The 12,152-nt window shown below is 44.5% G+C and overlaps 1 protein-coding gene across 1 annotated transcript in view; it reads left to right on the top strand.

Annotated features, from left to right (window-relative positions):
- The first annotated feature begins 2,061 nt into the window (after positions 1 to 2,061).
- The window catches only part of LOC110498839 (ATP-sensitive inward rectifier potassium channel 12), a 33,133-nt gene continuing 23,042 nt past the window's right edge, over positions 2,062 to 12,152 (top strand). The window contains exon 1 of the mRNA XM_021575489.2: positions 2,062 to 2,755. The gene's annotated coding sequence lies outside the window, so the exon portion shown is untranslated. The remainder of the gene's footprint in view (positions 2,756 to 12,152) is intronic.

Below are 12,152 nucleotides of genomic sequence, written 5' to 3'. Positions count from 1 at the left end.
TCTTCTTTTAGCCATGGTAGTCAAAATAATAGACAGCTGGGCATTTTTATGCATGACTCTAAGTATGACGGGATGTTAACTGCTCAATTAACTCAGGAACCAAACCTGTGTGGAGGCATCTGCTTTCAATATACTTTGTATACCTCGTTTACTCAACTGATACCTTCATTTTTGCAGTTACCTGTATCTGATATTGAGAGGACATAAAGAGGCAAGAGGTTGGTACTATAAGTTGGTACTGTAATGTGGATTGGACAGTCAGTGTGTAGCAATGTGAGTGCTCCGACAGTAACACTCTGTTTACAGTTCTGTCATTTACCCCACCAAAAATGATCAAATTATTTAAAAAATGATCAGAAACAATTATGTATACAGACGTGGCCAAAAGTTCTGAGAATGACACAACATTGTTGTCAGATGTTACTATGGAATACTGAAGTATAATTACGAGCATTTCACAAGTGTCAAATGCATTTATTGACAATTACATGAATGATGCGAAGAGTTAATATTTGCAGGGTTGACCCTTCTTTTTCAAGACCTCTGCAATCTGCCCTGGCATGCTGTCAATTAACTTCTGGGCCACATCCTGACTGATGGCAGCTCATTCTTGCATAGTCAATGCTTGGAGTTTGTCAGAATTTGGGTTTGGGTTTGTTTTTTTGTGGGTTTTTTTGTTTGTCCACCCGCCTCTTGAGGATTGAACACAAATTCTCAATGGGATTAAGGTCTGGAGAGTTTCCTGGCCATGGACCCAAAATATCAATGTTTTGTTCCCCGAGCCACTTAGTTATCACTTTTGCCTTATGGCAAGGTGTTCCATTATGCTGGAAAAGGCAATGTTCATCACCAAACTGTTCCTGGATGGTTGGGAGAAGTTGCACTCGGAGGATGTGTTGGTATGATTCTTGAGTCATGGCTGTGTTCTTAGGCAAAATTGTGAGCCCACTCCCTTGGCTGAGAAGCAACCCCACACATGAATGGTCTCTGGATGCTTTACTGTTGGCCTGGCACAGGATGGTAGCGCTCACCTTGTCTTCTCCGGACAAGCTTTTTTCCGGATGCCCCAAACAATTAGAAAGGGGATTCATCAGAGAAAATGACTTTTCCAATCCCTGTACCTTTTGCAGATTGTCAGTCTGTCCCTGATGTTTTACCTGGAGAGGAGTGGCTTCTTTGCTGCCCTTCTTGACACAAGGCCATACTCCAAAAGTCTTAGCCTCACTGTGCGTGCAGATGCACTCACACCTGCCTGCTGCCATTCCTGAGCAAGCTCTGTAACGGTGGTGCCCCGATCCCGCAGCTGAATCAACTTTAGGAAACGGTCCTGGCATTTGCTGGACTTTCTTGGGCGCCCTGAAACCTTCTTCACAATAATTGAACCGCTCTCCTTGAAGTTCTTGATGATCCGATAAATGGTTGATTTAGGTGCAATCTTACTGGCAGCAATATATTTTCCTGTGAAGCCCTTTTTGTGCAAAGCAATGATGATGGCACGTGTTTCCTTGCAGGTAACCATGGTTGACAGAGGAAGAACAATGATTCCAAGCACCACCTTCCTTTTGAAGCTTCCAGTCTGTTATTCAAACTCAATCAGCATGACAGAGTGATCTCCAGCTTTGTGCTCATCAACACAGAGAATTACTGACATGATGTCAGCTGGTCCTTTTGTGGCAGGGCTGAAATGCAGTAGAAATGTTTTTTTTGGGAGGATTCAGTTCATTTGTATGGCAAAGAGGGACGTTGCAATTAATTGCAATTCATCTGATCACTCTTCATAACATTCTGGAGTATATGCAAATTGCCATCATACAAACTGAGGCAGCAGACTTTGTGAAAATTAATATTTGTGTAATTCTCAAAACATTTGGCCACGACTGTACACTACTACACTGTTCTGGGCATTTGAATGATGCATATATACATCAAGTTGCTGTCCACTGACTGTGCCGTGCTGTGGGAGGAAGGGAGAGAGAGAGAGGGGGAGGGAGGGAGGTGAGGAGACCACATCGTGGCTGCAAATGGCAGCTTCTGTGACACAACAGAAGAGGGGGAGTGAGAGAAGAGAGGCAGGGAGCGAGTGAGTGAGCAAGAAACAGTGAGAGAGTGAGAGAAAAAGAGAGAGAACTGCAGCCAGGAGAACTAGATCAGATTGCAAAGATTGATAGAGGGGCTGTTCAGCTAATAAGCAGAGTTCATTTTCTCTCTTTAATTCTCCAGTTTTATGGGAAATGTGATGAGGGACTTAAATGTCTAAAGATTGTGACTGAATAGAAGTGCTGAAGGAGTTCATAAGATGGGGATACAAAGCCTTTTTTCACATTTGGAAGTTCTCAGATACCTTTTTTATGCCCAGCAGCAGAGGACAAACTGAGGACGGAGTGATTCAGTCAGAAAAAGAAAAGTCACCAGTTTTTCATAGTTTTTATCTTTGTGGGGACCGACTGACACCTGGTGCATTTATTGTATGTGCGATGTATGTCGGGGAAACTCCCTGACTGAAACCAACAGAGGAAGGAGAGAAAGCAGAAATAGAGATCGACAATGAAGAAATTCAAAGGGTTTCTGTGCCTGTGGCTCAAAAGGATGGAGTGGTTCTACCCTTAGGAATCACAGAGAGAGAGAAACCAGTTCTGGTGGCTTAAACTCAGAGGGAAGAATGATGCTTCAGTTTGGCTAGCTGGTATATGAGCTAGGAGGATACTGTATTTCAGCTCTAAAGTGGGGGAAGAAAAGACCAGGCGGATAATATAAGGTAAGAAAGGAAGCAATCAAACTTCACATCAAGTTTGATGCTGCTCTTTTAACAAATCCTTTTCCTCATCATTGCTGTAATATTGGTTGGAACAGCAATAACGTTATTGGGTTTAGTGTAATTGTAAATACAATGTCCCTTATCTTCTCCAATTTAAGTTCATATAGTACAGGTGTGTTGCTCTGTAAGAGAGAAGGCAACTCTTCGAGTCAATATAGTGACGCTTTCCTCATTAACATCACAGAATATGAGTTGTGTATATGATCCTCCTGACACTTGCATACAGTATCACGTCACACCTTCAGCTGGTATGAGATAGGACTGTATGATGCTTAGCTTATACCTGTTCCAGACAGTACTACATAAAAAAAAACATGTTGCGGTCTCAAACATGATACACATTCTACGCTCATAATTATAAGTAAATGTCTAAGTCCACTGACTATACATAATTATCTGAGGTAAATCCATTAACAGAACATAATGATTGAGGACCACTAGTTGCATTTGTGACAGTAGTTTTTGGCATGAGACACACTTCAGATTTTCTGAACGGATAAAAGTAGATACAGTTGAAGTCGGAAGTTTACATACAATTATGTTGGAGTCATTATAACTCGTTTTTCAACCACTCCACACATTTCTTGTCAACAAACTATAGTTTTGGAAAGTCGGTTAGGACATCTTCTTTGTGCATGACACAAGTCATTTTTCCAACAATTGTTTACAGACAGATTATTTCACTTAAAATGTATTGTATCACAATTCCAGTGGGTCAGAAGTTTACATACACTAAGTTGACTGTGCCTTTAAACAGCTTGCAAAATTCCAGAAAATGATGTCATGGCTTTAGAAGCTTCTGATAATTTTAGTCAATTGGAAGTGTACCTGTGGATGTATTTCAAGGCCTACCTTCAAACTCAGTGCCTCTTGGCTTGACATCATGAGACAATCAAAAGAAATCAACCAAGACCTCAGAAAAAAAATTGTAGACCTCCACAAGTCTGGTTCATCCTTGGGAGCAATTTCCAAATGCCTGAAAGTACCACGTTCATCTGTACAAACAATAGTATGCAAGTATAAACACCATGGGACCCCGCAGCCGTCATACTGCTCAGGAAGGAGATGCGTTCTGTCTCCTAGAGATGAACGTACTTTGGTGCGAAAAGGGCAAATCAATCCTAGAACCACAGCAAAGGACCTTGTTAAGATGCTGGAGGAAACATGTACAAAAGTATCTATATCCACAGTAAAACGAGTCCTATATCGACATAACCTGAAAAGCTGCTCAGCAAGGAAGAAGCCACTGCTCCAAAACCGCATAAAAAAGCCAGACTATGGTTTGCAACTGCACATTGGAACAAAGATGGTAATTTTTTGGAGAAAGGTCCTCTAGTCTGATGAAACAAAAATAGAACTGTTTGGCCATAATGACCATCGTTATGGTTGGAGAAAATAAGGGGGAGCCTTGCAAGCCGAGGAACACCATCCCAACCGTGAAGCACGGTGGTGAGCGTATCATGTTGTGGGGGTGCTTTGCTGCAGGAGGGACTGGTGCAATTTACAAAATAGATGGCATCATGAGGTAAGAAAATTATGTGGATATATTGAAGCAACATCTCAAGACATCAGTTAAAGCTTGGTTGCAAATGGCTCTTCCAAATGGACAATGACCCCAAGCATTCTTCCAAAGTTGTGGCAAAATGGCTTAAGGACAACAAAGTCAAGATATTGGAGTGGCCATCACAAAGCCCTGACCTCAATCTCATAGAAAATTTGTGGGCAGAACTGAAAAAGCGTGTGCAAGCAAGGAGGCTTACAAACCTGACTCAGTTACACCAGCTCTGTCAGGAGGAATGGGCCAAAATGCATCCAACTTATTGCGGGAAGCTTGTGGAAGGCTACCCGAAACAATTGACCCAAGTTAAACAATGTAAAGGCAATGCTACGAAATACTAATTGAGTGTATGTAAACGTCTGACCCACTGGGAATGTGATGAAAGAAATAAAAGCTGAAATAAATCATTCTCTCTACTATTATTCTGACATTTCACATTCTTAAAATAAAATGGTGTTCCTAACTGACCTAAGACAGGACAATTGTGACAGGAATTCTGAAAAACTGAGTTTTGATGTATTTGGCTAAGGTGTATGTAAACTTCCGACTTCAATTGTATACTTGAATATTAAACTGAATATAAGACAGACATTTGTATTATTACGAAAATGAAAGCAGTTCATTTTGGATAATGCATACATTGTACCCTTGATAATGTATAGAGCTTTGTCCAGCTGGCAGCTGTCATGAATTAAATCCATAGGAATGCTGTATGATCTGAGTGCATCTCCCAAAAGTACTGTACTCAAGATACAACTAAAGAGTTTAAAATACCAAGAGGATTCAAGTTGATGTACAGTCGTGCTCTGTTTCCCAGATGGATAAATGACCACATCCTGCCTGCCTGTTATCTCAATAGCACACCAGCACACCACAAACATTATCTTCATGTTGCATTCATACATGACGCCGTTAAAATGTATTAAAATAATGAAGTCATTATACATACTTGATCTCATATTTGAACATGTGTTCAGATATTAAAACTCATTTTAAATGGCACTTAAAATGCAGAATACTTCAGGACATTTCAGAGTTCTATTATTTCTCCTGACCTGCGCAGCATTTTGCACTAAGTGCAATACAGAGAAGATGCACAGTAAAGTGTATATTTTAAAAAGTACTCAGTGGTTCTCTCAGTGAGTAGAACAGTAAGTAAAATACTACGTGCAAGTACCCCCTAGTGGGATTGACCTGTCATCACTTAATTGATCAAGAGGTGGATAAAAAACGGACCACAGGAGATATTCAGCCAGCTTGTCTTGTCCAGTAATACATAAATAGAAGAGACGATGGACGATCATTAAATCAAATTAAACAGTGACAAAAAGAACACAGATCTGCCCTGAAGCAATGAATGGCTATGATACAAAATGCACAAACACAAACATGCAAATGCTCACACAAACACACGCACGCTTATCTCTTTGGTTCCAGCTGAACAGTAACTTCAGATGGCGTCTGAAACACAAAATATTATCCCAGTCCACGGGACGATAGAGTGTGACTCATCAATCTGTCTTTTATCTGGAGAGACACATACCGATAAAGAAAAGAACGGACTTTATCAGAGGTGACCTTTCCATTGCCTTGGTCAAATCCTGTCAAACTGTTCATGTTGAATAAAGGTCACTGTGATAGAAATAGAATGAATAATAGTATTTCTATTTTTATGTTCACTACATTATTATATTGTCCAAAGCATACAATGTAGTAACAAACTTCCCATGTAACTGCCCATGGCAGATACTGTACAGTACTGTACCACGGTTAAGATGTGAGCTACTCTATAGGAAAGTACCTGTAGGTCACTTGAGACTACACTAGTGAAGAGGGTGTATAGGAAAATACACTGACGTCTGAACCTGATCTCTTCCTCGACAATGGATGTGGGTAGTGGCCTCGATCGCAGTCGCCGGTTCAATTTCCTACCTCCTTGAGATGGAGTGCCCCTCTTTCCCCTAGGCCTAAACTTCTTAGGATCATTCAAAGCAATACACCTTACCTGCACCCTCAATTCACCTCCATACTTGGCGTGTGTGTGTGTGCTCCTGGAAGCAACTGTACTAAAGTTATATGTGAGTAATACCCACATCATACGTTCTATATAGACGCCCTCATGAGTTCTATCATTTGGTTGTTATTTCAGACGCAACAAAGTCATCCCGAAGTCAAGTTATTTTAAAGTGAAAGGAATGACAATGAACAACTTACCGTAAATAGAAATGCAGCAAAATGGTGTCACACAAGGTGCGACTTCCATCACGTGCCTGTCACGCCCTGACCATAGTTTACTTTGTATTTTCTATGTTTTGATTGGTCAGGGTGTGATCTGAGTGGGTATTCTATGTTTCATGTCTTGTTTGTCTATTTCTATGTTCAGCCTGATATGGTTCTCAGTCAGAGGCAGGTGTTCGTCATTGTCTCTGATTGGGAACCATATTTAGGTAGCCTGGGTTTCACTGTGTGTTTGTGGGTGATTGTTCCTGTCTATGTGTTTTTCACCAGATAGGCTGTTTTAGGTTTTCGTTACGTTCTTTATTTTGTAGTGTTTGCATTGATTCGTGTTTTACGTTTGTTCATTAAAACATGGATCGCAATCTACACGCTGCATTTTGGTCCGACTCTCCTTCTCATACGGAAAACCGTTACAGAATCACCCACCACAAAAGGACCAAGCAGCGTGTCAACAGGCAGGAGCAGCGCGAGGAGACGCGCAATAAGGATTTCTGGACATGGGAGGAAATCCTCGACGGGAGAGGACCCTGGGCTAAACCAGGGGAGTGTAGCCGCCCAAAGGTGCAGCGGGAGAAGAAGCAACAGGAGCAGCCCAAAGAGGAGTACAGTATGGAGTATACGACTTGGGAGGAGATCGACAGGTGGGCGGCCGACCCAGGGAGAGTGCCGGAGCCCGCCTGGGATTCGATGGAGCAGTGCGCGGAAGGTTATCAGAGAATGGAGTTGGCGAAGCAGGCACGGCGGCGCGGAAGGAAGCCCGAGAGGCAGCCCCAAAAATTTCTTGGGGGGGGGCTAACAGGGAGTATGGCTACGCCAGGTAGGAGACCTGGGCAGACTCCCTGTGCTTACCGGGGGGCTAGAGAGACCGGACAGGCACCGTGTTATGCAGTGGTGCGTACGGTGTCTCCAGTGCGGGTGCATAGCCCGGTGCGGTATATTCCAGCTCCGCGTGTCGGCCGGGCTAGATTGAGCGTCGAGCCTAATGCCATGAAGCCGGCTCTACGCAGCTGGTCCCCAGTGCGTCTCCTTGGGCCGGCTTACATGGCACCAGCCTTGCGCTCGGTGTCTCCGGTTCGCCTGCATAGCCCAGTGCGGGCTATTCCACCTCGCCGCACTGGCAGGGCGACCGTGAGCATTCAACCAGGTAAGGTTGGGCAGGCTCGGTGCTCAAGAGCTCCAGTGCACCTGCACGGTCCGGTTTTTCCAGTACCACCTCCACACCCCAGCCCTCCGGTAGCAGCTCCCCGCACCAGGCTTCCTGTGCGTGTCCTCGGCCCAGTACCACCAGTGCCAGCACCACGCATCAGGCCTACAGTGCGCCTCGCCTGTCCAGCGCTGTCGGAGCCCTCCTCCTATCCAGCGCTGTCGGAGTCTCCCGCCTGTTTAGCGCTGTTAGAGCCTTCCTTCTCTACAGCGCTGCCGGAGTCTCCCGCCTGTTCAGAACTGCCAGTTTGCAAAGAGCTGCCAGTTAGCATAGAGCTGCCAGTTAGCATAGAGCTGCCAGTTAGCAAGGAGCTGCCAGTTAGCAAGGAGCTGCCAGTCTGCAAGGAGCTGCCAGTCTGCAAGGAGCTGCCAGTCTGCAAGGAGCTGCCAGTCTGCAAGGAGCTGCCAGTCTGCATGGAGCTGCCAGTCTGCAAGGAGCTGCCAGTCTGCAAGGAGCCGCCAGAGCTGCCTGTCTGCAGGATGCCGCCAAAGCTGCCAGTCTGCAAGGAGCCGCCAGAGCTGCCAGTCTGCAAGGAGCCGCCAGAGCTGCCAGTCTGCAAGGAGCCGCCAGGGCCGCCAGTCAGCATGGAGCAGCCAGGGCCGCCAGTCAGCATGGAGCAGCCAGGGCCGCCAGTCAGCATGGAGCAGCCAGGGCCGCCAGTCAGCATGGAGCAGCCAGGGCCGCCAGTCAGCATGGAGCAGCCAGGGCCGCCAGTCAGCATGGAGCAGCCAGTCAGCATGGAGCAGCCAGAGCTGCCAGTCAGCATGGAGCAGCCAGTCAGCATGGAGCAGCCAGAGCTGCCAGTCAGCATGGAGCAGCCAGTCAGCATGGAGCAGCCAGAGCTGCCAGTCGACCAGACTCTCCCAGATCTGCCAGTCGACCAGACTCTCCCAGATCTGCCAGACGACCAGACTCTTCCAGATCTGCCAGTCGACCAGACTCTTCCAGATCTGCCAGTCGACCAGACTCTTCCAGATCTGCCAGTCGACCAGACTCTTCCAGATCTGCCAGTCGACCAGACTCTTCCAGATCTGCCAGTCGACCAGACTCTTCCAGATCTGCCAGTCGACCAGACTCTTCCAGATCTGCCAGTCGACCAGACTCTTCCAGATCTGCCAGTCGACCAGACTCTTCCAGATCTGCCAGTCGACCAGACTCTTCCAGATCTGCCAGTCGACCAGACTCTTCCAGATCTGCCAGTCGATCAGACTCTTCCAGATCTGCCAGTCGACCAGACTCTTCCAGATCTGCCAGTCGACCAGACTCTTCCAGATCTGCCAGTCGACCAGACTCTTCCAGATCCTACTACCTGCCTGGGCTTCCTCTCAGTGCTGAGCTTCCTCTCAGTGCTGAGCGTCCTTTCAGTGCTGAGCTACCCATCAGTCCCGAGCTACCTCTGTCCCGAGCTGTCCCTCTGTCCCGAGCGGTCATTAAGGAGGGTAACCTATCTAGGGACGCAAGGGAGGTGGATTAAAACTGTCATGGAGTGGGGTCCACGTCCAGCGCCAGAGCCGCCACCGCGGACAGATGCCCACCCAGACCCTCCCCTATAGGTTCAGGTTTTGCGGCCGGAGTCCGCACCTTGGGGGGGGGGGGTACTGTCACGCCCTGACCATAGTTTACTTTGTATTTTCTATGTTTTGATTGGTCAGGGTGTGATCTGAGTGGGTATTCTATGTTTCATGTCTTGTTTGTCTATTTCTATGTTCAGCCTGATATGGTTCTCAGTCAGAGGCAGGTGTTCGTCATTGTCTCTGATTGGGAACCATATTTAGGTAGCCTGGGTTTCACTGTGTTTGTGGGTGATTGTTCCTGTCTATGTGTTTTTCACCAGATAGGCTGTTTTAGGTTTTCGTTACGTTCTTTATTTTGTAGTGTTTGCATTGATTCGTGTTTTACGTTTGTTCATTAAAACATGGATCGCAATCTACACGCTGCATTTTGGTCCGACTCTCCTTCTCATACGGAAAACCGTTACAGTGCCGTGGTATTTTTGGCATTGCCTCTGCAGACCTGTCATTTCTCACTCACACACACCGTCACACCCCCCCACACAAACAGAAACATAAGGGAATCTCACTCACACACACCATCATACCCCCCCACACAAACAGAAACATAAGGGAATCTCACTCACACACACCGTCATACCCCCCCACACAAACAGAAACATAAGGGAATCTCACTCACACACACCGTCATACCCCCCCACAGAAACATAAGGGAATCTCACTCACACACACCGTCATACCCCCCCACACAAACAGAAACATAAGGGAATCTACTGAATTTTAACGTCAATTTCTCAATAAAAGCTGTAACACATAAATATGCAACAAATAGGGCCAAAGTCATAACTATAGTTTGTCTACTCATGCATGTGTTCCATTTACAACATAAGACAAGGGGATTGGTGACAATATACTTCACAGGCCTAATCTACTCTATTCTCAGCTGTGTTATAAAGACGTCACAAAAACTGTCGATTCTGAAAAACCTTGGCATTTTAACAAGGCATACATTCTCTGATATTTCTGAGCGAGTTCCAAATCCAAGTCCATTGCCTGACAACCTATTCATGCAGCACGTTGCTAAATGCTTTCTTTAGCAGAGACCTGGAGGCACTTATCTAATGACTTGAAACACACACACAGGCAGTTTTACTTTCATTTGAACAATTCATGTGTTACCTGATATACTACAACAGTATGATATGGGCGTTGGTAGTCTAAAGGGGATAAGAGGCCAGCCTGGTCGTGCATGTACTGCAAAAGATGACACAGGGTAAAAACATACTGAAATGCTGAAACCATCTGTATACTATGCATTTTTTGTGATATTTGTGATTGGTTCAAGTGATTTACAGTGCATTCGGAAAGTATTCAGACCTCTTGCCTTTTTCCACATTTTGTTACGTAACAGCCTAAAAAAAAATTTTTTTAAAAATTCCTCATCAATCTACACACAATACATTATGACAAAGTGAAAAAAATGTATTTAGCATTTTTTTTGCAAATGTATTAAAAATAAAAAACAGAAATACCTTATTTACCTAAGTATTCAGACCCTTTGCTATGAGACTCGAAATTGTGCTCAGGTGTTTCCTGTTTCCATTGATCATCCTTGAGAGGTCTCTACAACTTGATCAGAGTCCACCTGTGGTAAATTCAATTGATTGGACATGATTTGGAAAGGCACACACCTGTCTACATAAGGTCTTAAGGTCTTGACAGTGCATGTCAGAGCAAAAACCAAGCCATGAGGTCGAATGGAATTGTCCGTAGAGCTCCGAGACAGGATTGTGTCGAGGCAAAAACATTTCTGCAGCATTGAAAGTCCCCAAGAACACAGTGGCCTAAATCATTTGAAATGGAAGAAGTTTGAAACCACCAAGGCTTTGCTTTGTCATTATGGGGTATTGTGTGTAGTTTTAGAATAAGGCTGTAACGTAAGAAAATGTGGAAAAAGTCAAGGGGTCTGAATACTTTCTGAATGCACTGTATGGTATTTCTGCAGTAACACTAGTGGGGAAGTGTGAGACATTATCAGGGGACAATTAAATCCTTTGGAAGAGGACATGGCTTTCATAATATATTATAGCAACTGAGAAAGGGCTCTGTTGGACGTGGCTGTAGAGCACAGCAGACTACTGTGTGTTCATAGTGAATGGAATGAGACTAAGAGGCTGTGGTAGAGAGAGGGAAGGACCAGAGGTATTTGATAGAGCACGTCAGTGGGCGGTTGTACACCTTCAGTCAAGCCTTCCGAGCCTTTTGTTGATCAGTGGGAGAGCATTTCCATCTAAAAGGACCCATGAGCAACAACATGTGAAGTTTATAGGAGCATGCCAAATTGGATTTCAAATGAAAGCTAAGAGTCTATATTTATTTTAAATGAAGGCATACATATATTATTAAACCATTTTCCTTCCCAAAAATTAGGCTTTGATTTCTGGCCAAACAGATGGAAAAGGGGTCTTAGACAACATCTACCAGAAAAAGTCTTAAAAGTTATTAGAAATACAACAAAACACAATAATTTTGAAGTAAATACCTCTGCCAACTAATATCAACACTTATACTTTGTTTTAGAGAAATGATTTGCCTTCTGTAAGTTGAAGAAACATTGCCTTGTGACTTGTAATTCTGTGACCAAAAACCCATGTCTTTAATACGTTTTAGGATTCCTCACCCTCATGAGGGACAGTAATGAAAGATCACAGAAGCAACAAATAATGTTACACCTACCAGTTAGTTATAGTGTATTAATTGGTAACGTAATTACAGAAACCTCTGTAACAGAATTACTGCAATCGAATAGGCTACAATGGGAAATCA

This window comes from Oncorhynchus mykiss, chromosome 20, assembly GCF_013265735.2.
Source record: "Oncorhynchus mykiss isolate Arlee chromosome 20, USDA_OmykA_1.1, whole genome shotgun sequence".
Taxonomy (NCBI): Eukaryota; Metazoa; Chordata; class Actinopteri; order Salmoniformes; family Salmonidae; genus Oncorhynchus; species Oncorhynchus mykiss.
The sequence above is the reverse complement of the archived record's forward strand: the minus strand, read 5'-3'. Positions and strand labels throughout refer to the sequence as shown.